The sequence below is a fragment of the Phocoena sinus genome, chromosome 18, assembly GCF_008692025.1.
Source record: "Phocoena sinus isolate mPhoSin1 chromosome 18, mPhoSin1.pri, whole genome shotgun sequence".
Taxonomy (NCBI): Eukaryota; Metazoa; Chordata; class Mammalia; order Artiodactyla; family Phocoenidae; genus Phocoena; species Phocoena sinus.
Genome location: NC_045780.1, coordinates 21,708,444 through 21,735,647, shown reverse-complemented (window position 1 = coordinate 21,735,647; position 27,204 = coordinate 21,708,444). Strand labels below are relative to the sequence as shown.

General features: G+C 37.3%; 1 protein-coding gene across 1 annotated transcript in view; it reads left to right on the top strand.

Annotated features, from left to right (window-relative positions):
- The window catches only part of GTF2F2 (general transcription factor IIF subunit 2), a 150,125-nt gene that overhangs the window by 33,190 nt on the left and 89,731 nt on the right, over positions 1-27,204 (top strand). The gene's annotated exons all lie outside the window — the stretch shown is intronic.

The following is a 27,204-nucleotide window of genomic DNA, read 5'->3' as shown; positions in this document are numbered from 1 at the left end:
ATGGCATTATTTCATTCTTTTTTTATGGTGAGTAGTAGTATTCCATTGTGTATATGTACCACATCATCTTTATCCATTCATCTGTTGATGGACATTTAGGTTGTCTCCGTGGTCTTAGCTATTGTGAATAGTGCTTTTGTGAACATAGGGGTGCATGTATCTTTGAATTATAGTTGGACTATATTCTTGGTTACATTTGCTGTGACACATAGTGCCTCGTTTTATATTCTCATAACTATTTGGTTTAGAAAAATTGAAGGGACTTTTTACTAAGGTTTATGTCTTTCTTGTCATTAAGCAGTGATAGCTAAACAGAAGTAGGTAACCTGTTGAACACTTATTTTGTTCGCTATGTTAAGCAATTTACAGGAATTATTTATTTCACACAACAAGCCTATGAGGTGGGCACTATTGTTATTTTATTGATGAGAGAAATGGAGTTTACATAGTATATAATTTGACCAACATACAGCTTGTAGACCTGTGCCCTTAATCATCATTCTAGTGGTTTTCAGAGTGTAGGTACAAAATCAATTTTGTGAGTAATTGGCACCATTAAAAAAAAGAAAGCGAGAAATAGAATGGAAAAAAATTCACTTTTTATTTTGGAACATTTCAAACATACACTGAAGTAGAATAATATAATAAACCCTGTGTACTGTCCCCACCCAGCTTTTTTAACGTGCTGTCAGTGATAAAGAACAAATTACTTTTATAAAAAGGTATTTTGCTTTTTTCATATATATATTTGCACCCCTCATTGCCCTGCTGCATTTTGTCTCCTAAGCCTCTGTAAGGCCTATCACTGTGATTTTATCAAAATGATATATAGCTTCACTTATTCTAAACCTCAATTCCTTCATAAATTCCCTATTGGGTTTTGCCCTGCAGAACAAAAATAATCTGTCTGATCATTGTCTGTCTGCAGATTATCAGTATGTTTTTAACCTGCCTCTTTCCAGGTGGGTATTTGTGTTTATGTATTATCTAGTGCAGTGGTTTCCACCTGGGGGCTGCTTTGGCAGCATCCAGAGACGTTTTTGACTGTCACACCGGCTGCATGTTCCTGGCATCTGGTGACTGGGGAGGCCACCAAACATCCTGCTGTGCACAGGGACAGCCCCTCGCAACACAGAATTACCCAGCCCAAATGTCAGTAGTGCCAAGGATGAGAAACCCTTGTCTAGTGTAAGAGAAGCTGTTATTTTTCGTGAACAAGCTATTTGGTATAACTACGGATCAGATTAAATTATAAAATAAAAATGCCTTTTTTTTTTTTTTTTTTTGACGGAGCCAACAGGAGTGACCAGAACCTGTTCACCTCCCCAGTAGTTGGTTTTTGTTCTTCTCCTCCTGTTCTTCCCCTTCCCGTCCTCCTTCTGCCTTTTTTCTTCCTTTTGTTGTATCAGAAGAAATTTCTGTGCTTTTAGGAGACTGCTCTTGAGACAGCTTAACTTTTGTTTGGAGCATTTAATCCATTTACGTTTAAGGTAATTATCGATATATATTTTCCTATTGCAATTTTCTTAATTGTTTTTGGGTTTGTTTTTTGTAGGTCTTTTTTCTTCCCTTACTCTTTTGTTCTCACCTCTGTGTTTCCCACCTACAGAGGTTCCTTTAGCATTTGTTGTAAAGCTGGTTTGATGGTGCTGAATTGTCTTAGCTTTTGCTTGTCTGTAAAGCTTTTGATTTCTCCGTCAAATCTGAATGAGAGCCTTGCTGGGTAGAGAATTAAAGAATTAAATTTCATCACTTTAAACATATCATGCTACTCCCTTCTGGCCTGCAGCTTAACTTTTCATTGTGGAAAAAATTTTAAGCATATACAAAAGTAGAGAAATAGTATAGTGAAACTTATGTGCCTGTCATCCAACTTCAGATGATCAACATTCGGTCAGTCTTGCTTCAGCCGTAGGCCAGCCACTGCCCTTTGTACCTCACAAGGTTATTTTATCTCACACAGCATATCATTCCATCTTTAAATTCTTTTTTTTTTTTTTTTTTCATCTTTAAATTCTTAGTACATGTCTCCATAAGGATTCCTTTTTAAAAAATACATAACCACAGTACCATTATGGTACCTAAGAAAATGAACATTTATTCCAAAATATCATCATAGATGTAGTCAGCGGAAACTATTTAATGCTCAGACTCCAATGTTTTTTGATTTTTTTTCCTCTTTACGTTCTGTTTTCTGATTTGTGGTTCAACTTTATCTGAAATCACAGTGGTTTGCAATTTAACAGCTTACAATGTCCACTTACGAAGGCACCACTGGAGAAAATACCATTCATCAAGTCATTTGTATTACTGTGAAGGCATGTAGCGGTCTTTCTGCAGAACCGCTTCAGGAATTTGGCTGGCAAAGAAGTGACAGAATAGGAAATCATTTTTAGAGCTGTACCAAGGCACTGATGTCAAATTTGTAACATTGTTGGAGAGGGAGATACTTAAACTGTGTTTACCGAATGTCATGGATTATTTTCAGATTGCATAAAGTTAAAGTTAACAAATAGATACATTTAGAAAGAAGAAAATGTAGTCAGCGCAACATGACCAAACTCTAAAGGCATAGAGGGCTTTTAAAATAAAAGTTAACAATAAAATAGAAGCTGTGTAAGAATTTATATGATGAATGGACTAAAAAATGTTATTTAATTCAATATAGTTACTATGAGTAGGGAAGTACTAGTTTATCTCAATATAAACAATAGGGGGGCTTCCCTGGTAGCGCAGTGGTTGAGAGTCCGCCTGCCGATGCAGGGGACACGGGTTCGTGTCCCGGTCCGGGAAGATCGCACATGCCGCGGAGCGGCTGGGCCCGTGAGCCATGGCCGCTGAGCCTGCGCGTCCGGAGCCTGTGCTCCGCAACGGGAGAGGCCACAACAGTGAGAGGCCCGCGTACAGCAAAAAAAAAAAAAAAAAAAAACAAAAAAACCAATAGGGACATATACAATTTGTGTACAGACCTCAATTTAGAATATCAGTTTCTTGGAAAATTAAAGAAATTGATCAAGAAGACTAGAGAAACCGATCTCATCTAAGTTGAGTTTAAGTTTAAAATAAACCTCTTGAAAGTTAGGTCAATTATATGTCTTTAATGCAAAATGACTTAATAAACACTTTTAAGTTCTTAAATAAAACCTTATTCTTACATGTTCTTACCAACTGTGAGACATAGACAGCTGTGGCCTGGCCAGAGGTGAAACATTGATGGAGAGCCAGCGTATTCTGAAAGACTGTGTTTGAAAAGAAATTCAGCTGAAGTCTGTTTTTTAGTTTATTGTAAGAACCATGTGTATGTGTATCAGTCTGCAGTTTCTTGCTTATATTGTATCATTAGCTATTCCAAAAGAAGAAGGGGAAAACTCTACAGACATACTGTTTTTACATTTTTTTCTCTTCTCTTTAAAAGAGCCTTTCTGGAGAATATTTTATGATTGGAAGTTGTGGCCTTCTCTGCTCATAGAGAAAAAAAGCACACCACCCAAGGTCGTTTGCAGCTTTGGTTTCTTTTATATAACTATGCAGAACTTAATAACTATGAGGATTTGGCAGAGTTTTTCTTTGTAACTTGTTATGTATCATAGCTAAACAATTTCTTGAGAAGAGCACCTCTACTGTTTAGCAGAGGAAAATGTCTATTGATTTAGAGCAGTTCTCAGTCCTTTTTCTGCATCTTCTAGGTGAAGGGTGATGTTTCTTACATTTCCAAGTTAGCGACAGATTCCCCTGGTTTAGGAACTGTGACCTACGTGCCCTAGATGCTCTCAGTGCCCTCCCAGAGTCCCTCAGCCCTTGCCATTTCTGTGCACACTGGCCAACGTCTAAATCCCAGTATCTGTATCTCTGCCTGAGAGCTTTCTCTGTTGCCAGCTGGCCTGGAGGGCAGGTCAGAAATGTCAGGGTGTTAACCCTCACTCTGGGAGCGGCCCTCAACCAATATCTGACAGGAGTTGGTGGGTAAGTACCCAGCTCCCTTAACCCTCAGGTGGGGTGACCCGCGACACGCGTCCTACACTGTCTTGCAGAGTTCTGCAGTAGAACTGCAGTTGTTCTGCAGTTGTCCACAGTGGCATGCAACTGGTACCCGTTTTCTAGACTCAGCTCTTTATTGGCTTCTTTCTTCTTCCTGTCTCTTTTCCCCAATCCTCTTCCAGTGTTTCCTGGGATCACCTTACAAATAAACTACCTCAACTTTAAAACCTTGTCTCAGTCAGCTTCTGGAGGAATACAAACCAAGATAGAGATAGTAAACTATAGCCCTACCTTTATTCAGAAAGTGAAAATGATGTCTTTATAGGGATTACCTTGGCACCCGTGATCAGGATGACTGATCACGCTGCTGTTGCCTTCACTGGGCTTTTACCACCGTCTCCCCTCAGTCCCCCAAGGTAATCCTGTCTTTTTTCATCCCTGCCCCTCTCTTCATCTGGACTTCTCCAGTCCCTCCATGAACTGTGGTTATGATTCCAATAAAGTTCTCTTAGAGACTGCCTCTGATCTTTTTGGATTTCAGCATCTAGTTTTTCATTTATGCAGTTTCCCTGTATTCTCCAGCTTTTTGAAATAACTACTTCAAAACCGTAGAACTTTTCCATTAGAATATAATTTACTCAGGAAGACAGTTGCAAGGGGAAAATAATACCCGGTTCCTCATTAGCTGAAAAAACTATCACTTGTTGGAAACAATTTCATTTCAAGACTATAAAATTCATGAAAAGTAATTCAAATAAATTAACTGCATCACTGCTTCAACTGACATTCACTTTCCACAAAAGTCTTTACTTGCTTGAAGTCTTGTCGGAAGAAAATGTTAAAAGATGTTAAGTGGGAGAAAGAAAAACTAATTGGAGCCTATGTGATAAGTTTACCAGACTGTGTGTCTCACAAAGATAACCACAGTCTCTTCCCATTAAAAAAAGAATAGATAGATAGATAGATAGATAGATAGATAAAATGATGGAACCATGACTCTGGTTGGTTTCTTTTTAACATGTTAGTCCTTAAGAAGTTTAATGTTTCTGATATTGCAGTATTTCTAAACAATACTGGTTGTGTCCAATAAGACCTATGCTTGAAAGATAAAAAACAATCTGTATTAGGAAGGAAACAAAGTTACTCAAGATATGTAAGCAATTAGTATAGAAAATTCAGTTTTGAATCCATGAATTCAGAAAGCACAGCTACCAGTGTTTTCTGTTTTGATATGAGTGGTGGTTACATGAATGTGTTCACTTTGTGAAAAGTCATCAAAGCTGGAAACTTATGATTTGTGTACTTTTATTAAACGTAGGTTATATTTCAGTACAAATTTTATTAACAAAGCAAAGCACAAGGAGAAAACACATTTTTCTAAAAATCCAACCACATCTTTTAGTTTGTTCAAAAATTTTTAATCGCAGGTATTAAATCACATTGTATTAGTTTGCTAGGGCTGCTGTAACAAAATATCACAGACGGAGTGGCTTACACAACAAGTTTATGTTCGCACAGTCCTGGAGGCTAGAAGTCCAAGATTAAGGTGCTGGCAGGTTTGATTTCTTCTGAGGCCTCTCTCCTTGGCGTGCCCCCTTGCTGCCTCTTCACATGGTCATCCCTCTGTGAACATGCACTGCTGGTGTGTCTCTTTATGACCAAAGGACACCAGTTGTGTGGCATTGGGGCCTCACCCTGTGGGTTACGTTATTATGACATTTGATTGGGAACCTGAGGATGACTCTGCAGCACGCGATTATGTCTGTCCCATAGTTTATGCATCGTTGGAGAATAGTATACACTTCAACCAGTGGAATCATATTGGCTGAATTTACAGAATTAGAAGGAGTGCTATTTAAATGGTAATCTTCTCACATTATTAGTGGAGAGGGAGATGCCTTATGAACCAGACCATTTCTGAACAGGAGTTGTGTGTGCACATGTGTGTGGGGTTGTAGTGGTATTGAGATATTGGTTGGAAGAGACCTTCGTTTACGAATAAAGGTATTGTAACTCTGACATTCAAGGATGGTGGCTTTGCTGCACAGTTAAAAGGAGAGTATAGGACTTTTCCTGGTGGCACAGTGGTTAAGAGTCCGCCTGCCGATGCAGGGGGCACGGGTTCGAGCCCTGGTCTGGGAAGATCCCACGTGCTGCGGAGCAGCTGAGCCCGTGCGCCACAACTGCTGAGCCCATGTGCCACAGCTACTGAAGCCCGTGCGCCAAGAGCCCGTGCTCTGCAACAGGACAAGCAACCACAATGAGAGGCCCCCACACCACAATGAAGAGTGGCCCCTGCTCGCCGCAGCTAAAGAAAGCCCATGCGCAGCAAGGAAGACCCAAAACAGCCAAAAATAAAAATTAATTAATTAAAAATAAATAAAGTATACAATTCGATTAAAAAAAAAGGAGAGTATATTGGGAGAATAAAAAGTCATAGACTGAAGGTAGAGTTTTAGTACTAGGCTAAAGATGTTTTAGGACAAGACATTCAAAGATATTGGTTCATTTTTAGAGTAACATAGGGACCAGCAAACTCTGGCTTGTTGAAACTATCTCCCAGCCATAATGTCTTTAATTTGGAAAACATGGCTCTCATGGTCCTTTTTTTTTTTTTTTGAGTTAAATTTCAAAGGTAGAAGAGGCAGTGCTTAAAGATTATCAGGGTCAGCAAGGAACTCACGAATATAACTCACAAATTTATGTGTGTTATGGCCACTAAAATACTGCTGGTGTAAGAAACTGAGTCCAGCCTTCAGGTGTATTTTATTTGGCTAACTTTCTGTTTTGTTTTTAGTGAATATTGAGATTTTTAGGCAGGACATTTCTTCTCCAGAGGGCCAGGATAGTAACCATTATTTCTTATTAACTACTCAGTTGTTTTACGTAACTCTTTTACCTGCCCCATTTTGAGACTGCCTAATTTTAGTCCAGTCTCCCTTTTCTTTTTTTTTTTCAGTCTCTCTTTTTGAGGTAGCAAAATTGTTTTGAATGCCTTTGAGAAATAGAACTAGAGGCCAGTTTTCTTATTCTGTATCCATGTCCTTCCTGCCATTGAAAGAATAGGAAAGAAGTGAAGAGATGAGTAAGAAGCCAAGTTGTATCTCTTTGGACACAGGACAGAATGATGATGTGCTCTGTAGTTTTTGCTTTAGGCGTCCAGACAAAACTTTGAAAGAAACAGGTTTAAGTGAATTGGGGGGTCCTGCCTGACTATTCATTTTGCACCTCTGAGGCAAATACTAAACACTATAAATTTTCCTTTATACCTGAGGTTAGGGGATATTAAACTTTACTTATTTATTTAATTTATTTATTTTGGTTGCCCTGGGTCTTAGTTGTGGCATGTGAACTCTTAGGCATGCATGTGGGATCTAGTTCCCCGACCAGGGATCGAACCCAGACCCCCTGCATTGGGAGCATGCAGTCTTAACCACTGAGCCACCAGAGAAGTCCCTAGGGGAAATTAAAAGAAAAAATTCCTGGAGTGGGAATCTTAATATTCCTGAAGGTTGTCAGATTCATCTTAGGGATGGAATCGTTTAGTTTATTTGGTTAGGGAATTAAGAAATTCGACAGTAGAGACTAACAGGGTGTCTATATTTCCCAACTATAATTTAGGATGAAAAGCACTGTGATTCAGTGTCTAAAAGATAAGTACAGCCTATACAAACCCATCATTTGTACAGTGCTTTTACAAAATACTTTTGCAGTACTATCACGTGACCCTCAAGAATTCTGATAGGAAAAATAAATAACTCAAGGTGGGTTAAGGAGATATAGTTTGACCACCTACTATGAGATCGTTATACCAAGCCCTGAGAACGAAATGTTTTGGAAAGACACACAGTTCTTGTCCTCAGAGAGTTCGCTTCTGAAATGGGGGTGGTTTACTGGGAGCAAAAGGGAGAAGCTGCAGCAGATTATCCTGGATGAGTGAGAGAAGCTTCACTGAGAACCTAGCCGGAGTTAAGACCTGAAGTATTAGTTGGGGTTCTCCTTGAGCAAGCAAAGCATGCCTGTGGCCTTCGGAAACAGCGTGTGCAGAGGTGCGAGAGCATGATGGGTTTGGAACTTCGCGAGTGTAAAGGATGAGGCGCGGAGTGAGGAGACTTGGGACTAGATGTGCATACACATCAGAGAGTGAGTCGAGCTCTGATGATGACTGCTTTCCCCTACTTTGCTGAAGGGAAGTGGTAGCTCCTGGAAGTGTGTGCATCTTGGTGAAGATGCTTTGGGAGCGTTAAAGATTGGTAGCATCCTCACAATCCAGGAGGTAGGGAGGGGCTGTGGTGCAGAGCATCTCAGACTGAGCAGTGCTACTAGAATAAAGGTTTGAAGAAAGGAGGAAAAGAGATGTGATATTTAATGCCTGGAATTCGTCAGACATGTAATTCCAAAGGGGCTCATGAGAGACTCAGTATCATTTTGAAGTTAATTGTCATGCAGCTATAAATATTTTATATGCATTTCTATTTCATCTTCTTATTGCTCATACTGAAGAATGAGGAATGTTTTGATCATTTGAGGGTACAGTATTTTTCACAAGACAACTATTATCTTTAAGTGCCTCTTTCACGAATGGTGACTGTTTTTCAGTATTATCTCTCATTACTTTTATTCAGACAATGCACAGTACTTCTCATACTGTAGCACTTGAATATTTGTCATTCTAAAATTTAATTTGCTTTGAATACTTTTGTGAAGGATTTCACATTTTATGATCATTTGTTTCATGGCATTACCCTTCAGTGAAAAGAATTAGCTTTGCTAGTGTTTATAATTCTGTTTAAGATCCTTTTCAGTTATGTTAATCATTAGCCCTTATTTGGAGCCAGTTTTTATTTATTTATTTATTTATTAAAAATTTTATGTATTTATTTATGGCTGCTCTGGGTCTTAGCTACAACATGCGGGGATCTTTTAGTTGTGGCATTCAGGACCTTTTTTAGTTGCGGCATGAGAACTCTTAGCTGTGGCATGCAGGATCTAGTTCCCTGACCAGGGATGGAACCCAGGACCCCTGTGTTGGGAGCATCGAGTCTTAGCCATAGGACCACCAGGAAAGTTCCTAGAGCCAGTTTTTAGTTGTCTTGGTTGATATATTGTCTAACTGACTATGCAAATCGTTAGCTGGGTATAGTGATGTTTTATAAATAGTAAGAAACACATTTAATCTGCTTTAGATCTAATCAGATGATACATATTTGATATAAGTTGGTAAGAATTTCCATTTTAAAACACTCTGTCTTATTGTGGAGGATACTATAGTGCTGTCTAAGCTGTTTAGGAAATCAGATTTATTTGAAAACCATTTGTACCATTTCTGCAGAACCATAGATATCACTGTAAAACTGATTTTATAGTATTATTTATTTATTTATTGGCTGCCTTGGGTCTTCATTGCTGCGCGCGGGCTTTCTCTAGTTGAGGTGAGTGGGGGCTCCACTTCTTTGTGTTGCACGGGCTTCTCATTGCAGTGGCTTCTCTTGTTGCAGAGCATGGGCTCTAGGCACGCAGGCTTCAGTAGTCGCGATGTGTGGGCTCAGTAGTTGTGGCACATGGGCTTAGTTGCTCTGTGGCATGTGGGATCTTCCTGGACCAGGGATCGGACCTGTGTCCCCTGCGTTGGCAGGCGGATTCTTAACCACTTCGCCACCAGGGAAGTCCCTGTACTATTTTAAATAATCCTTTGGAAGTTTGGTGCTTAAGGTTATACTTTTAATTTTATTTATTTATTTTTCTGATATGATTAATGTATTATCATCATAAGAGTCTATCTCAAAACCTCCAGAGCTAACCATGGGGTAATTGGATATCTGTCAATACCAGGTAGAGGGTGGGGCAAAAGCAAAAAATGTGCACCTTAATTGTATCCTCTACTGCTTCCTTTGATCTTCCCTTCTTTCCCAAGGTGTGTGGTCCAACTAAGTCTGCATTAAGTGATTTGGGGACTGTTTACCCAGCATTCATACTAATAATGGAATTGGACAGAGCTGATGTCCAAAAACAAATAGCTGGTGAAGTAAATTATGACATATTATATTAGAATATAATATAATTATTGATTTATTTTTAGAAAAATACTTTTTAGTTTTTAATGGAAAACTTCAAACATAGTAGAGAGAGTAATAAATGAATCTCAATATGCTTATTACTTAGCTTCAAAAATTGACAACAGCCAGTCCTGTTACATTTTTTATCTCCCTTTCCTACCTCCCTTATCCACTGCTAGATTACTTCAAAGCAAATTCCAGGTTTATCACCTTTTCTGTGCATATGTTAGTTTGGTCCTCAGATCCTACTCCTTCTTTAAGGATTGCTCTTATCCCTCATATTTAAAATAAAATAAAATAAAATAATAAATGGCTCCAAAATGAAAACTTGTCTGTTTTCTGCTTAAACATTGTATTGAATTTCTGAATTTTTCATAATTCCCTATTTCGTCTATAAGTAAACGTGATGTCATTTAGTGGTCTTGTAAATGAAAAAGTATTTGCATTATATTGCCTTTTTAAATAGAACAGCTTTATTGATACATAATTCACTTAGTGACAATTTACCCACTTAGAATGTACTACAATTCAGTGCTTTTTAGTATATTTGCAGAGATGTGCACCCAACACCACAATCGATTTTAGAACATTTTTATCACTAGAAGAAACCCCATATCTATTAGTAGTCACTTGTTATTTTCACCCCAAACCCCCATCACACAGGCGACCACTAATCTACTTCCTGTCTCTACAGATATATCTATTCTGGGTAGTTCATGTAAATAGAATCATATAATATTTGGTCTTTTGTAACTGGCATTTTTCACTTAGCATAATGCTTCAAAGGCTCATCCATGTTTTAGCATTAATCAGTACTTCATTCCTTTTTATTGCTGAATAATATTCTATTGTATGGATATTCCGTATTTTACTTATCCATTCATCAATTGATGGATGTTTGGATTGTTTCCACTTTTGAGCTGTGATGAATAGTGCCGCTGTGAGCATTTGTGTACAAGTTTTTTGTGGACTTATGTTTTCATTTCTCTTGAGTATATACGTAGAAGTGCTAGATCGTATGGTAACTTTATGTTAAACCTTTTGAAGAACTGCTCACCTGTTTTCCACAGCAGCTGTACTATTTTTCATCCCGCCAGCAATAGATGAACATTCTGATTTCTCCACATCCTCATCAACACTTGTTATTGTCTGTCTGCTTTTGTTTTTTTTTGGCCGCACAGTGCAGCATGTGGAACTTCCCCAACCAGGGGTCAAACCGTGGGACCACCAGGGAAGTCCTATCTGTCATTTTGATTATAGTCATCTTAGTGAGTGTGAAGTGGTCTCATTGTGGGTTTGATTTGCATTTCCCTGATAGCTAATGATGTAAATGTCTTTTCATGTGTATGTTGGCCATTTGTTGTTTGTTTTGGGTTTTTTTTTTTTTTTTTTTTTTTTTTGGTTTTTTGGAGAAATTTCTATTCAGATCCTTTGCCCATATTTAAACTTGGTTGTCTTTTGTTATTGAGTTGTAAGAGCTGTATACATGTGTATTATTATAGTTATATGATTGGCAAACATTTTCTCCCATTCTGTAGGTTCTCTTTTCACTTTCTTGATGGTATTCTTTAAAGCACAAAACTTTTAATTTTGAGGAAATCCAGTTTGTCTGTTTTTCCTTTTTGTTGCTTTTGTTTTTGGTGTCATATTTAAGAAGGCTTTGCCTAACTCAAGGTCATAAAGAATTGCTCCTGTGCTTTGTTCTAAGAGTTTTATAGTCTTATCTCTTACATTTCAGTTATGGTCTACTTTGAGTTAATTTTGTATTTGGTATGAAGTGAGAGTCCAACTTCATTTCTTGCATGTGGATATCCAGTTGTCCAAGCACTATTTTTTGAAAAGACTATCTTTTTTTCCCCATTGAATTGTCTTGGCACCATTGTGGAAAATCAGAAATTTTTTTACAGACTCTCAATTCTGTTCCATAGCTCTGCATATCTATCCTTATGCCAGTACCACAGTCTTGATTACTATAGTTTTGTAGTAAATTTAGAAATTGTGAAGAAATTGTGAAGTTGAGAGTTCTCCAACTTAATTTCTTCTTTTCTTTTTTTCTTTTTTTTTTTGCTGTACACGGGCCTCTCACTGTAGCGGCCTCTCCCGTTGTGGAGCATAGGCTCCAGACGCGCAGGCCCGGCGGCCGTGGCCCACGGGCCCAGCCGCTCCGCGGCATGTGGGAATCCTCCCGGACCGGGGCATGAACCCGTGTCCCCTGCATCGGCAGGCAGACTCTCAACCACTGTGCCACCAGGGAAGCCCCTCCAACTTCATTTTACTTTTCATGATTGTTTGGCTATTCTGGGTCCTTGAATTTTCCTGTGAATTTTAGGATCAGTTTGTTAATTTCTGCAAAAATACCAACTGGGATTTTGGGAGGGATTGTGTTGAATCTGTGGATCAATTTAGAGAGTATTGTCATCTTTTTTTTTTTTTTTGCGGTACTTGGGCCTCTCACCGCTGTGCCCTCTCCCGCCGCAGAGCACAGGCTCCGGACGCGCAGGCTCAGCGGCCATGGCTCACGGGCCCAGCCGCTCTGCAGCATGTGAGATCTTCCCGGACCGGGACACGAACCCACGTCCCCTGCATCGGCAGGCGGACTCTCAACCACTGCGCCACCAGGGAAGCCCGAGAGTATTATCATCTTAGCAATATTGTCTTCCAATCCATGAACATAGATGTCCTTTCATTAATTTAGGTCTTCTTAATTTTTTAATAGTGTCTTATAATTTTAAGAGCATAAGTTTCATACTGTATTGCCTTAAAAAAATTAAGTAATGACTTGTTATTTTTCTAAAAAGAGATGCCTGTTATAAAAAATATTATAACAGTATAGGAACATTCAGATCACCCAGAGTTACACCATCAAGGAATAAGTGTTGTAATTATCATTTGGTGAACATCATCCCAACTGTACATCATAAAGATACACAGAGACAGAAAGAAAGGGAGAGAGAGAGAAATTGTGTTTGTTCTGTTTTTGAAATTACTTTAATTACACTTTTAATTTCAGATAATTGTAGATTCACATGTTGTAAAAACTAACACAGAGATCCTGTGTACTCTTTACACAGTTTCCCCCAATGGTAATGTATTGCCAAACTATAGTACAGTCCACTGGCTTTGATATTGACATCCTTTGATCTTATTCAGATAGCTGTCCCCCGTCTTACTTGTACTTACTTGCGTGTGTCTAGTCCCATGCAGTTTTATCACGTGTAATTTTATGTAGCCACCACCGTAATGAATATACAGAGAGTTCCATCCCCACAGAGATCCCTTGTGTTACCCTCTGTAACCATGCCACCTTCCTCCCACTCCCCAGCCCCCGCTTACCCCAGCCCCGTCGTCATCCCCTGGCAACAACTGATCTGTTCTCCATTTCTATAATTTTGTCACTTAAAAAGTATCATAAATGTTGTGTAAATAAACGTTATATAAATGCTTTCTTCACTTGGCATAAATTTCCTGGAAATTCATCCAAAGTTTTGCATGTCTCAATAATTTATTCCTTTCTATCACTGAATATTCCATATTATGGATGTATCACGGTTTGTCTAGTCATTCTTTGAAGGATATCTGGGTTGTTTCCAGTCTTTTGCTATTACATATAAAGCTGCCATGAACATTTGTGTATAGATTTTTGTGTGGACGTAAGTTTTTATTTAAGCCCGAGAAGGCATTTGCTGGGTCATATGGTAATGCATGTTAAATTCTGTAAGAAACTGACAAACTGTTTTTCAGAGTGGCTATTTTTAAAAATAACAATATGGATAATTTAAAAAAACATTTAAAAATTTTTAAAAATTATTTTTGGCTGCGTTGGGTCTTCGTTGCTGCGCGCGGGCTTTCTCTAGTTGCAGCGAGGGGGGCTACTCTTCGTTGTGGTGCGCAGGCTTCTCACTGCGGTGGCTTCTCTTGTTGCGGAGCACAGGCTCTAGGCGCGTGGGCTTCAGTAGCTGCAGCATGCGGGCTTAGTAGTTGCTGCATGCGGGCCCTAGAGCACACGGGCTTCAGTAGTTGTGGCGTGTGGCCTCAGTAATTGTGGCACGCAGGCTTAGTTGCTCCGCTTCATGTGGGGTCTTCCCGGACCAGGGATTGACCAGTGTCCGCTGCATTGGCAGGCGGTTTCTTAACCCCTGAGCTGCCAGGGAAGTCCCAAAAAACATTTTTAAATGTGAACACTAACATACAGAAAAAATGCATTAACATAAGCAGTTGAAATAGAACATGGATATCTTTTCTCTGTCATAGCTCATTCCTTCCTCCAAGGAGGTAGCCATTATCATTGACATTTATGATTATCACTTTTTCCCCGTAATTTTAGCATTTAAGCCTTCATCCCTCTGCAATATATTTTATGTTGCCTGTGTTTGAATGTTAAATAGAATCACAGAGTATGCACTATTTTTTGGCATGGCTTTTTCACTGAACATTGTTTTCTAACACTAATCCATGTTATATATAGCATCAGTTTATTCATTTTCTTCGCTGTATTCCATGGTGTGTATTTAACTCAGTTTATCCATTTTTACTGTTGCTGGATATTTGTGACTTATTAACAGTGCTGCTGTCGCATGTTTATACTTGTGCCCTGGTACATGAAATTTTAAAGGTATGTTCCTAAGTGTGGACTTTGGTCACAGAGTTTATGTTCACTTCTAGTTGATCATGCCGAACTGTTTTCCGAAGAAGTTACACCAGTTTATAGTCCCATCAGCAGTGTATGTGAGTTCTTTTTGTTTCAGTTCCTCTCCAATGGTATTATCCTTTTTTTTTTTTTAATGTTAACTGGTATCGTGATGTGTAGTGACTTGTCTTTGTGGTTTGATTTGACATTTCCCTGATTTCTAATGAAGTGGAACCCCTGTCATGTATTTATTGTCCATTTGGATTTTCTGTTTTGTGAAATGCTTGTTCAGATCTCTGTCTTTTTTTTTTTTTTTTTTTTTCGGTACGCGGGCCTCTCACTGTTGTGGCCTCTCCCCTTGCGGAGCACAGGCTCCGAATCCGCAGGCCCAGCGGCCATGGCTCGCGGGCCCAGCCGCTCCGCTGCATGTGGGATCCTCCCGGACCGGGGCACGAACCTGTGTCCCCTGCATCGGCAGGCGGACTCTCAACCACTGCGCCACCAGGGAAGCCCTCTTGTCTATTTTTTATTGCGTTGACTTTTTCTTTTTGAGTTGTATTCTGGGTATAGCCCATAGTTACATGGGTTATAAATGTCTTTTATTTTGTGATTTGCCTTTTCACTCTCTTAAAGGTGTCTTCTGATAAACAGAAGTCATTGTCTTTAGTGCAGTCCAATTTATTAGTCTTGTCTTTTATGGTTTGTGCTTTTTGTGTCCCATTTACGAAATCTTTCAGCTTCCAAGATCATAAAGGTGTTCTCATATCATTTTCCAGAAGCTCTTCTGTCTTTCACATTTAGATCTACAGTCTACCTGGAATCGTTTTTTCTGTATGGTGTGAGATAGGGGTCAAATATTTTTCCTCCTTATGGATGAATATTATGTACTTTTGAAAACCATCTTTTTCTCACCGTTATGCAGTGCTATCTTTGCCTTACGTATCTATTGAAGCACAGGTCTGTTTTTAGACTTCCTATCCGTTCTGTTAATCAATTCATTTATTCTTGTGCAATACCACACTTTCTTTCCTATTCTAGCTTAATAATTCTTGATATCCAGGGCAGCAAGCCCTCCCACCTTGTTCTTCTTCAGGAGTTTCTTGGTTATTCTTGGCCCCTTTCCATTTCTATATAAATTAGAATCATCTTGAAATTTTCCACAAAGCATTTGACTGGATTTGGCCGGGGCGGGGGGTGTCTTGTATAGCAGCTTATGAAAAATTGACATCTTTTATTGACTCTTGCAATATATGTACATTTATGAAGTCTTCTTTAATTGTTCTCAGTAATGTTTATAGTTTTCTCTGTAGATTTCCTGTATTTTTTAATTATAATTCCTATATATTTGATATTTTTGACACTGCTGTATAAAGTATCTTTAAAAAGATTATCCTCTCTTTGTTGCTGGCATATAGAAATACAGTTGAATTTTAACATTGATCTTATATCCAACAACCTTGCCAAACTGCCTTTATACATTCTACTCGTTTATCTATAGACTTTTAAAAATTTTTATAACTGTATAATTATAAGATCTGTGAATATAATCACAGTTTTATGTCTTTCTTTCCAAATTTTATACCTGTCATTTGTTTTTCTTGCTCTGTTTTACTAGTTGGGGAAGTGATGAGGTCACTTTCTGTTTAACATTTATCTTTGTTTGCTGTAACTTTTAGTTAGCTTGCTGTTTTTGGTAGTTAGTCCTCATTGGATTAAGGAAATTCCCTTCTCTTCCTAGTTTGCTAAGCGTGTCAATGAATGGATGATGAATTTATCAAATACCTTTTCTGTATCTATTGAAATGATTATAGGTTTATCTTATTAATGTGGAAAATTATGTTGATTTTTTACTACTAGTCAAACGCCTGTTCTTAGAATAAGCCCAACTCAGCTTTGATTTATAATATTTTTAAATATTGCTAGATTCAGTTTGCTTATCTTTTGTTTAAGATTTTTACATTTATGTTCATGAGTAATATTGGCCCATAATTTTCCTCTCTTCTAATGTCCTTGTTAGGTTTTGGTGTGTTGAGGTTATACTGTCTTCATGAAATGAATTGGAGAGGTGGCCCCCTTTTTTGTTACCAAGAAGAACTTATGTGAGACTGGGTTTATTTCTAACTTAAATATTTAGCACAATTCACTGATTAGTCTGAGTGGGCAGGTTTTAAATTATAGAACATTAGGAGACTTTTCCACATCCTGTTTACTCTCACCCTGTGGGCATAGTCTTTTAGGGATTTTAATTTTTAAAGTAAGGAACTTCTGTTAGGCGTTCCACCTTGTGCGCACTCTGGACTTTGATTTCTGTCCGCCCACACTTGCCTTGGACGTCTGTCTAAACAAAGGGTCTCATGTTCTTCGGATTGGCCCATGACCTCAGAGAGTCTTGTTTTCCCTATCTTTGGAGCTTGGTGATTACTTATTATCTTGTAGTCTTTTTAATACTTTCAAAATTTTATTCAACTGTTACAGTTGTTTTTGGTATGAGATTTGATCTAAATAACTTAGCCCACCATTATAGGGAATAGGAAGAACTCTAGTTAATTTACTTGAATTAACAGAAGAAAGATAACAGAAAGAATTGCTGAATGTCAGATAATGCTTCTTTTCCACAAAAACTATGAGTTCCCAAGAGCTCCTTTCTAAAGTTGGAGGTTGGGGTTGTGGATGTGAGGGGAGAGAGAAATTAAGGGATAGGAGTCATTACGTTGTTTTTTTTTTTTTAACTCCAGGTTTCATTTTTTGACAATCTGTTGATTCTCTGTTATGAAAAATTAGGAAATTATTTTCCTCAAAACACAATTTCTCAAATTTCATTGGTTGTATTTTCACTTTATTAAGATTAGCATTCTGTTCTGCAGCTAATTCTCCTGTTATTTAACCTTAGTATTAATTGTATAAATAGATTTGTACTTTTCGTTTAGTCTGGTTGCAGAGCATGGGCTCTAGGTGCACGGGCTTCAGTAGTTGTGGCTCTCGGGCTCTAGAGCGCAGACTCCAGTAGTTGTGGCAGCACGTGCTTAGTTGCTCCGCAGCACGTGGGATCTTCCCAGACCAGGGCTCCAACCCGCTGTCCCCTGCAATGGCACGCAGATTCTTTTATTATTATTATTTTTTTAACACTTACTTTATTTTATTTATTTTATATTTGGCTGTGTTGGGTCTTTGTTGCCGTGCGGGGGCTTCTCATTGCAGTGGCTTCTCTTGTTGCGGAGCACAGGCTCTAGGCGTGTGGGCTTCAGTAGTTGTGGCACGTGGCGCTGCAGTAGTTGTGGCTCTCGGGCTCCAGAGTACAGGCTCAGTAGTTTGTGGCGCTACTCGGGAATTAGTTGCTCTTGCAGCATGTGGGATCTTCCCGCACCAGGGCTCGAACCTGTGTCCCCCTGCATTGGCAGGCAGATTCTTAACCACTCTGCGCCACCAGGGAAGTCCCAATTCATAGTAGTTTTAAGGAAAGTCATTGTCATTATTTCAAAATAATAAATCAGAGTCAAAAAAGCTTGGCCCAGAGAGATTTGGGGAGAATCTTCGGAATGAATAGCTATAAGGCTATTTAAAATGTGTCAGTTACTTACATATGTAAACATCTCTAATGTTCTTAAAAACACTTTTTTGATGATCTGAGCACCCCCACCTCTGAATCATAGTTACGTTTGTTTGAAGTTAAGTTGTTTGATGAACACTATTTTTTCATAGATGGAGGAAAAAGTCAATTTTCTACTTTTTCAAAGCTAGAAGGAGAATGTAGGTTGACAGAATCGTACTGTGGTAGTAATTGAGAATGGGTTCTAGAAACTGACTGCTGAATTAAAACCCTCCTCAGTCTCTCATTAGGAGATCTGAAGTCTGACACACTTCTTTGCCAGACTTTCAGTCTCTCCCATTTGTAAATTAGTTGTAGCAATAACAATGTTTTTAGCAGAGTGGCCTGGCATGATTTAATGCTCATTTTAACCTTTTATTCATCTTTATTTTAATTTTTTTATTATTATTATACACGTATAATATGAGCCTGTAATTGTGCAGGCTAGGATTTTGAACAGAGCTGAGCAATAAACTTAAAGGTGTAAGGGTCTTCAGCTACAAAAGACAATTTTAAATAAGTGTCTGGTGTAAATATGTTTTAAAGATATGGGTCTCATTGCTTTGGCCTGTATCAGATTACAAGAACATTTTAAAAAGCAGTCTATCATCAATGTGAAGCCAAGCAGGAGATATTATTAGCAGCTTTAGTTAGGTGTATGTTCAATCCAGAAAGATGGACCACGCCACTGACGTTGGACCTGTGCTTCTCTATTTAATTTTTATAAAAGACTGGTAGGGAACTAGGGTAGCGGGCATCTTCCTTGAATGTTTTAGAATAAGAACATTTCTCTGTCTGTCCTCATCTGTTTAGTTATTTAATGCACTGTAAGTGACCAGAAGTTAAAAGATGCAGGGCAACATTCGGGTCTATTTAATTGTATTGGTCTTAGTTGACTTCTTTCATTTATTTGTTTACTAATTTTCGGGAATACTTTTTTCTTCCTGATGAACTCTTTTACGCTGTGTTCTTGTGTTTAAGTCTTCTAATGATTTATAAATAATTTGCCCTCCCATGTGGCTGTGTAAAATAAGGTTTTAAGCAACAATAACTGTATTTTATCTTTTAAAGTTGTGCAATACAAAAACAAGTATGTATTTAGAAGTAAATATAAAATAAATCTGCTAATATGTGGCATGTGTATGTTTTGCCTCTTAAGGGATCATCGAATTTGGGTTTTATAACCAGAAAAACTCACTTATCCGTGTCCTTTAGGTCACTTTTTATCTGGTTTATTTTTAAATAAGTATGTATGTGAGCTTTAATCATCTGTGCTCCAGTATTTTAACTTAAGTGTAAAAAAGCTAGCAGCAGCTTTTCTTGATCCTTCTGTTAACATGTTCTTGGGGAAAATGTCTAATTACTTGAGTAGTTTATACTACAAGCTATATTAATTTGGAAAATTGAAGATAGTACTAGCCTACTTAGGGAACAAAACAGCCGCCCTGCTGGTTAAAGCCTCGGAGCCCCTCTCTGTGTCTGGAGGTAGCTCCTTATGTAACTCTTCATTCATTCATCCCTTACTGTTTCTAAAAAAAAAAAAAGATCATTATGGTTTCCCAGCTTCCACAAGTTCAGTTTTTCAGACTGTTTCTCTTTCTCAGTTTTTTTACTTCATTCCCTCCCCGGAAGACTCTAAAACAGAGGCATGCAAGATGCCTTTTCATCCTAAGTATTTTAATTGCTTGATAACGCAGGGAAGCAGGCGGATTATGCTCTTCTGCATTCCACCCTCACACTCCCCCTCCACCCCCAAAGCAGGGGAGGGGGTGGTGGTATAAAAGTTGACTATATCTCAGAGATCTGTGAAGTTGTTCCTGTGCCTACCTGATATATAAACACCTTCCTCTCCTCCTATTTGCATAAAGATATTCTACTTTTTCTTAGATGTTCCCATTAAGAAATTTTTAGTTCATTTTTAGAAATCAGTTGGATGGTTATTCCCAGGTAGCTGTTCTTCTGGATTTTAATCCAGTAATGAATCTGTACCTGAATGAGGAAAAATCTGCCTGGCTCACAGAGGTTTCTCTCCAGGTTTACACTTATTCCCGGACCTATCAGTACCCCCTTTTCCTTTCTGTGGTTGTGGCCCAGCACTTCTCATCAATGGATCCCTCTGGTTCTAGTGTGGTTTTCTGTAGCAACTCACCAGGCTGACTGGATGCCCTTTTCATTAACTTTGGCGTCTTCCAGTATTTTAAGCCAGGTTTTGGCATAGTCTACTGAGTAGAGGTGCCCTCCTCCCTTCGTTATCCTGCCCATTTTCAAGGCTCACGTCTTCTGCTGAGTCTCCTGCTCAGTTCCTGGTGCCTGGGTGAAAGTGGTCTTACACAGTGGTTGGGAGAGTGCTTGCTTAGCGGTGCGCCTGAGGCAAGTTGTTTAACTCTGTGGGTCTCTTTTCTCATCTGTAAAATGGGGGCTTTAATACCACCCACCTCCATCTAAAGTATCAATGACTTAATGCGTTTTTCTTCTTTGTACAGAAGTTCTGAGGTAAGAAGTGCAGATCTGGTATGGTGGTTCCATGGTTATCAGCAACTGTCTGCCATCATTAGTTTGTGGCTTCCATTCTCAGGGTGATCCAGAATGACTGCTGTGGTTATAAACATCACATGTACATTCCAGGCAGCAAAATGGAGCAGGAGGGCAAGGCAGAAAGGCTCACCCAGCTTTGTGAGAGGACCATATCCAAAAGTCACACCCTCTCAGTTTTGCTTATATTCCGTTGGTCGGAACTCGATAACTTGACCTTGCAGCCACAGAATATCAGGAAATACAGGTTTTTATCTGGGTACAGTTGCCACCTCAATGGAATTAGGGTTCAGTTACTAACAAGTAAGGGAAGAATGAGTGTTGGGGAGGTAACAAGCAATCTGTGTAGCTCTACTAGAAAGGAGATAAGGCAAATAAAGTACTAAGTACTGACTGAGAAATCGTAACGCCTCAGTGAATGCCAGGCATTTTTATGACTTTTGCTAAAAGGTCATATTACCAGCATGTCCCACTTTTTCTTATTCCTTTCCACCCATTCATATACTTTTCAGGGTAGTGATCTTTTATAATACCGTAATACGGTAGCTGAAACTTAGAGAAACAACCATAGATGATTTCTTTGAAGGGAAGAGCTAGGTAGGTAGTGGCTGTTCCCTTGTTGGAAAACCATTGGTCTCTGTAGAAGTTCCATCTTTTTTTGCTTCATTAGCAGTTTTTAATATTGGTGGAGTTGATATGTCTTTTTTTACTTTGATTGGTACATATTCTTTTTTTTTTAATAAAGAGAATTAATTCCACTTAAAAATGTTTTTATTACATCCTTTAGTTAAATGGAAAGTCTTAGGGTGATACAGAATGAAGATTGGGAATGATTTTACTTAATGCTTATTAGCCTTGCCTCATTAAAACACCTAATTGTTAACTACCAATTTTTTTAAGCTTTGCTGTTTTACTATATATTCATCATGTAGTGAATTTTACAATACACAGATTTTTGTTCTATAATAGAGCTATAGTCGAGCCTTCTTTTCTTGCCTCTTATTAAGTACAATTTGCCTTATATCCAAATAATCTAAATTTTGATAAGATAGAAAAAAGAGGGAAGGGATATATAACTGGGAACCAAAATAACATTTTGATAAAGCCTGCCTCCAGGTTTCAAGGTAGCTGAATATTTTTATATTGAATCCCAATGTGTTATTTTCTGGCTGTGTTGTAACAAGTAAGCATATATGTGTCATAAGTGCCTGTGGTTGCATTGTTTTGGTTTTGTTGTTTTATAAATCAGTCACCTGTGACTTTTAGATTCTTCTGATGTTTCTCTCTAGTAATCATCAACCTTTATTAATAATTATTTCTGCACACAGCTGTGTGTAGTCTTTCCTTTTTTTTTATTAGAGTATAATTGCTTTACAATGCTGTGTTAGTTTCTGCTGTAGAACCAAGTGAATCAGCTGTACGTGTACATACATCCCCTGCCTCTTGCGCCTCCCTCCCACCCCACGCCCCACTGCGCCCTGCGTCTTTCCTTTTTCTTTCCATGGTGGTTTCTTTAAAAATATCTATACGTGGATAGAAAAGATATGCAAACCTCAAAGCAGTTTTCTTAGAATGTCTGCATGTATATTTAATTTTAATGTTTTTTTAAAATAAATCTGAATAAAAAGTTCATCAAATGGTATGGTACCTGAAGTAAATGCTAAATGTTGTAGTCCTTTGTAAAACCACATTAAGTCATAGAAGGTTATCAAACTCAAGCAACCATTGAGGTTAAAGTTAGTATCATTCAACAATTTTAAGAACCTTTAAAATTAGTTAATAAATCTCTTTTATAACAAGGCAAAATCAGTAGGGTGGAATTGTTTTTAAAAAAATCAGTAAATTTGCCCAATTTTACACTTTAATGATGTAGAAAAATATGTACTAAAGATTCTAGAAGGCCATAGTCAAAATTACTTCTGAAAAGTTGGCCCTTTCTTCAAAAAGAAATTTATAAAATTAACTAGATCTTTAAAAAAAATAACTAGTAAAACTTGCTTTTAAATGTAACTGAATATTCTGGAATCCTTGGTTTGGAAAAACCTGCTGTACTATTAGGTTAACTGTGTTATATTTTATGCTAGGGAACAGTTTTTTAAGACAGATAATAAAGAAGTATATTATAATTGTCTAAGTCTTTAATATCCAGTTCAGTATTTTTTCTAAAATAAGTAGTAATTTAGATAGATTTAGAATTGCCATATTTTACATACAGAATGCTTAATATTGTATAGTTTTTGCATTATTGGAAAGATTTAATTAAATTAAGTTATTTATAATAGCTTATAAGACTTCTATCAGTGACTTTTGTTTGATAGAAACTCTTGAACTATTGTGTATCTTTGCAAAGAGAAGAAGTAGGAATACAGTCACCTCTTTATAAATTAGGCAAATTTAAAATTTCATCTTACAATGGATAAAGAAGATGTGGCACATATATACAATGAAATATTACTCAGCCATAAAAAGAAACAAAATTGAGTTATTTGTAGTGAGGTAGATGGACCTAGAGTCTGTCATAGAGTGAAGTTAAGTCAGAAAGAAAAACAAACACCGTATGCTAACACATATATATGGAATCTAAGAAAAAAAAAAAGTTCGTGAAGAACCTAGGGGCAAGACGGGAAACAGACCTACTAGAGAATGGACTTGAAGATATGGGGAGGGGACAGGGTAAGCTGTGACAAAGTGAGAGAGTGGCATGGACATATATACACTACCAAACGTAAAATAGATAGCTAGTGGGAAGCAGCTGCATGGCACAGGGAGATCAGCTGGGTGCTTTGTGACCACCTAGAGGGGTGGGATAGGGAGGGTGGGAGGGAGGGAGACGCAAGAGGGAAGAGATATGGGAACATATGTATATGGATAACTGATTCACTCTGTATAAAGCAGAAACTAACATACCATTGTAACGCAATTATACTCCAATAAAGATGTTAAAAATAAATAAATAAAATTTCATCTTAGATATTTCCCTCTGCCCAGCACATCTTCCTTTATCCCCACCCCCTTGGTGTTTATTCACAGAAGCAAATTAATTTTAATATTAGCTTAAGCAGAATATGATTAGGAAAATAAGTCTGCTACAGAAGTAGCCATTGTATATTTCAAAGCTAAATACAGCGGGAGCGGGAGAGGGGGGAGGGATGGACTGGGAGTTTGGAGTTAGTAGACGCAAACTATCACGTATAGAATGCATAAACAGCAAGGTCCTACTGTATAGCACAGGGAACTATATTCAGTATCATGGGATAAACCATAATGGAAAAGAATATAAAAAAGAATGTATATATGTGTATAACTGAGTCACTTGGCTGTACAGCAGAAATTAACACAACATTGTAAATCATCTCGACTTAAATAAAAAATATTAAAAAGCTAAATACAAACAATTTCTAAGTTGCGTGCTGTTTTGGATAGTCCATATTACATTTCTGCTTTATTTGCAAGATAATTATGATTCCGATACTCAGATTTTAACCTTGACTGACATCATTGCAATTTAAGGCATTTGATCATAATTTATTAGACAGGGATATCTTTAAGAGTATGGTATCATATATTATTGCTGACTGATTTTAAATTGCTGATAAAACAGCTGCAGTGATTATTTTGATCTTGTAGATTTGTGCATGAAGCTAAAAGTCCCAAGAAAAACTCATTATATGTATTTTTAAACGAATAAAGTTGAAAACTGCATTTGCCTGGAGCAGTTTAATTTAAAGTAGATTCTTGTATCTTACAGTATTCATCACAGTAGTAAGCGTGCATTTGTCAAAAGTTCTCTGTTCTGTTCATGTCTAAGTTGAAAGCCTAATTAATGTAAATGTGCATTTTTGTGCCTGTTCTTCATGGTTATGTCATGAAGGTACCTTTACACTGGATAAGATAATAACCAGTGCGTATGGGAAGTCTGTGATGGGTGAGGCATTTTACATGTAATTTAGAATTTAAGCCTTATAAATGCTCTATCAACTAGTCATTATTATCTCCATTTTACTGTGAGGATGTTGAAGTTCAAAGAAGTTAAGTGTCTTGCTTATGGTCATGTAAGCAAATTAGTGGAAGTTAATTGAATTTGAACCCAAGTCTGACTCCAGAGCCTGTGTGTGTTTCACTGTGCCATATTTTTTTCCTATGAGGAAAAATATGTCAGTTCTGTGGACTGTGTAAGTCATAAAAAGTAACCCCCCTTTTCAGCAAACCTGACATGTGAAAATCTAGATTTGCCAATATACAAATTTGGGATATTCTTTATTCTTGTGAGATGATTCATCTCATGTTCTTTAAATGACACGACATGACATTTAAAATATTATTTGCTTTCCCAAAATTCAGCTGTTTTACTTAACATTTTAAGAATACCTGCATTGTGAAATTTTTATCAAGTGAGGCAAACCTGTATTTTGGTATTCTTTATTTAGCATGTTCTTCACGAATGCCTGTTTTAACCTGTTTAACACCAGGTTCTAGGTGCTAGAGAGATAGGTGGCCTGCAAAAGCAGACATAGTTCCTGCTAGCTCTGGAACTGGTATAGCTGGGTTTCAGATGTTGCTTCCACCTTTACCTCTCAATAACTGTATGATCTTATTAGCAGGTTCCTTAGCCCTCTTAGGCTCTTTCTTCATCTGTGAGAAGGAAAAATAATCGTACCTTTCTTAGGGTCATCGTGAGAATTAATTGAGATACGTGCATAGCATGATACCTGGCATGCAATAAAACAATAAATGTTACCTTTTTATCTTAAAAATAACACTTTAAATATAAGTAACTTTCTTTAAAAAAATTACTGAACAAGCTTAATTGGTATCGTGATCTTCAGTCTGGGATGGTAGTCATCTTTTTTGTATCACTTGAAAAGTCTCGTAAGTGTTTCCCTTCACTTGTTCTGCACACTGCACACATTTCAGAAATATAGTACACCATAAGCTATGTGTTTATTTTTAATATTTTAAGGGCAATGCCAGAATCACTGTGTGGTGTAATTCCAAATACAGGCGTATATATGTTTGGCTCATGGCCAGTACAGTAACCTATTTTTTATTACCTTTCTTCTGAAAAAGATGACGAGTCACTTTGTGATTTATTCTTTGGAGCAATATTTACTTATGAGAAAAGATTTGAGGAAGAAATTCTTCATTGACTGCAAACAAAAATGTTATGACAGCTTCACTCTGACTTACAGTTGGCATTTTGTATGATTTCTTGAATTTTTTGAATGGAAAGTATTTCTAAGTTTTTTTTTTTAAATAGTGAAATTTAAAAACTAGATATTTTCTGTACACTTACAGTATTTAGGCACTTGAATATGTAAATACAGGTTTAGGTAGTTTTGAATTTAAAAAGGTATATTTATGAAAAGTTACACAGGAGTTATCAATCTAGCCATATTTCCGTGTAGATACCTAAATTGTTTTAGGATATTATGATTTATGAAAAGCTTGAGGAAAAATTAAATGCATTCCAGAAACGATTTTTTAGAGATATACAAAAACACGAGTGACAAATTTCTTTAAGTAATGGTTTCCATCAATAATTTTGTTATAACAGTTAAACTTTCTTTTTGTGAACTGATGCAAAAACCTCACTTATAATACTTCTAAGGAGATTTGTTCAGCTATATTTCCTGTAAAAAAGAGATGTCAGGGCTATTTTTATTATCTGTAATGAAACCCTGTTAGAGAAGATCTTGCTTTAACATTAAATCACTGCCCTTTTTTTCATTACGAAGTCTAAATGCCAAGGAAAAGTCAACTTGTAAGCTGGAGAGGTATATAAACAGTTCAATTATAGTGACTGCTAAAATAGATTTTATTATTTTTTTCTGTTTTCGTAGTTCTTTTAAATCTTGATTAAGCCATTTTTAAGTACTTAAGAGATAATTTGATGCTTTAATAGTAACTTTTTTTCTTATAATACAAAAAGAAGATTGCGTGGTTGATGTAGAGATTTTTGTTTTTAATGTGAATTTTTAAAGGACTTTTTTGTACAAGAGGTTTTTAAATATTTCTTTTAGTATGTACAGCCAACATTTGTATTACCTCAGATGTTGTAATGGGAAGTCATTTTTACTTCTGAGAATGAATATTAGCTTTGCTGAATTTTTATGTATAAGCAGACTTTTGGCTTATATGCTAACTTACGTAACCTCAGTCAAGATTTTCAGAAATACTTTGTTGAAGTTTATTAAAGTTAAGATTTAATTATCAGTTTTAATGGTTAAATTTTAAAGGAGCGAATTTAAGATGTAATTTGTTCTTAGAAGCCAAAGAAAATAAGTGGCATAGAAATAAATGATTTAGCTGTTCTTTGGGAGGAAAAAAATACACTCACATTTAAAGCTAAGTTTCTAGATTATTTACTTGAGATAGCGATATATAAAACTTAATTTCTAAAAATACCTTCTTGTTTAGTATGAAGC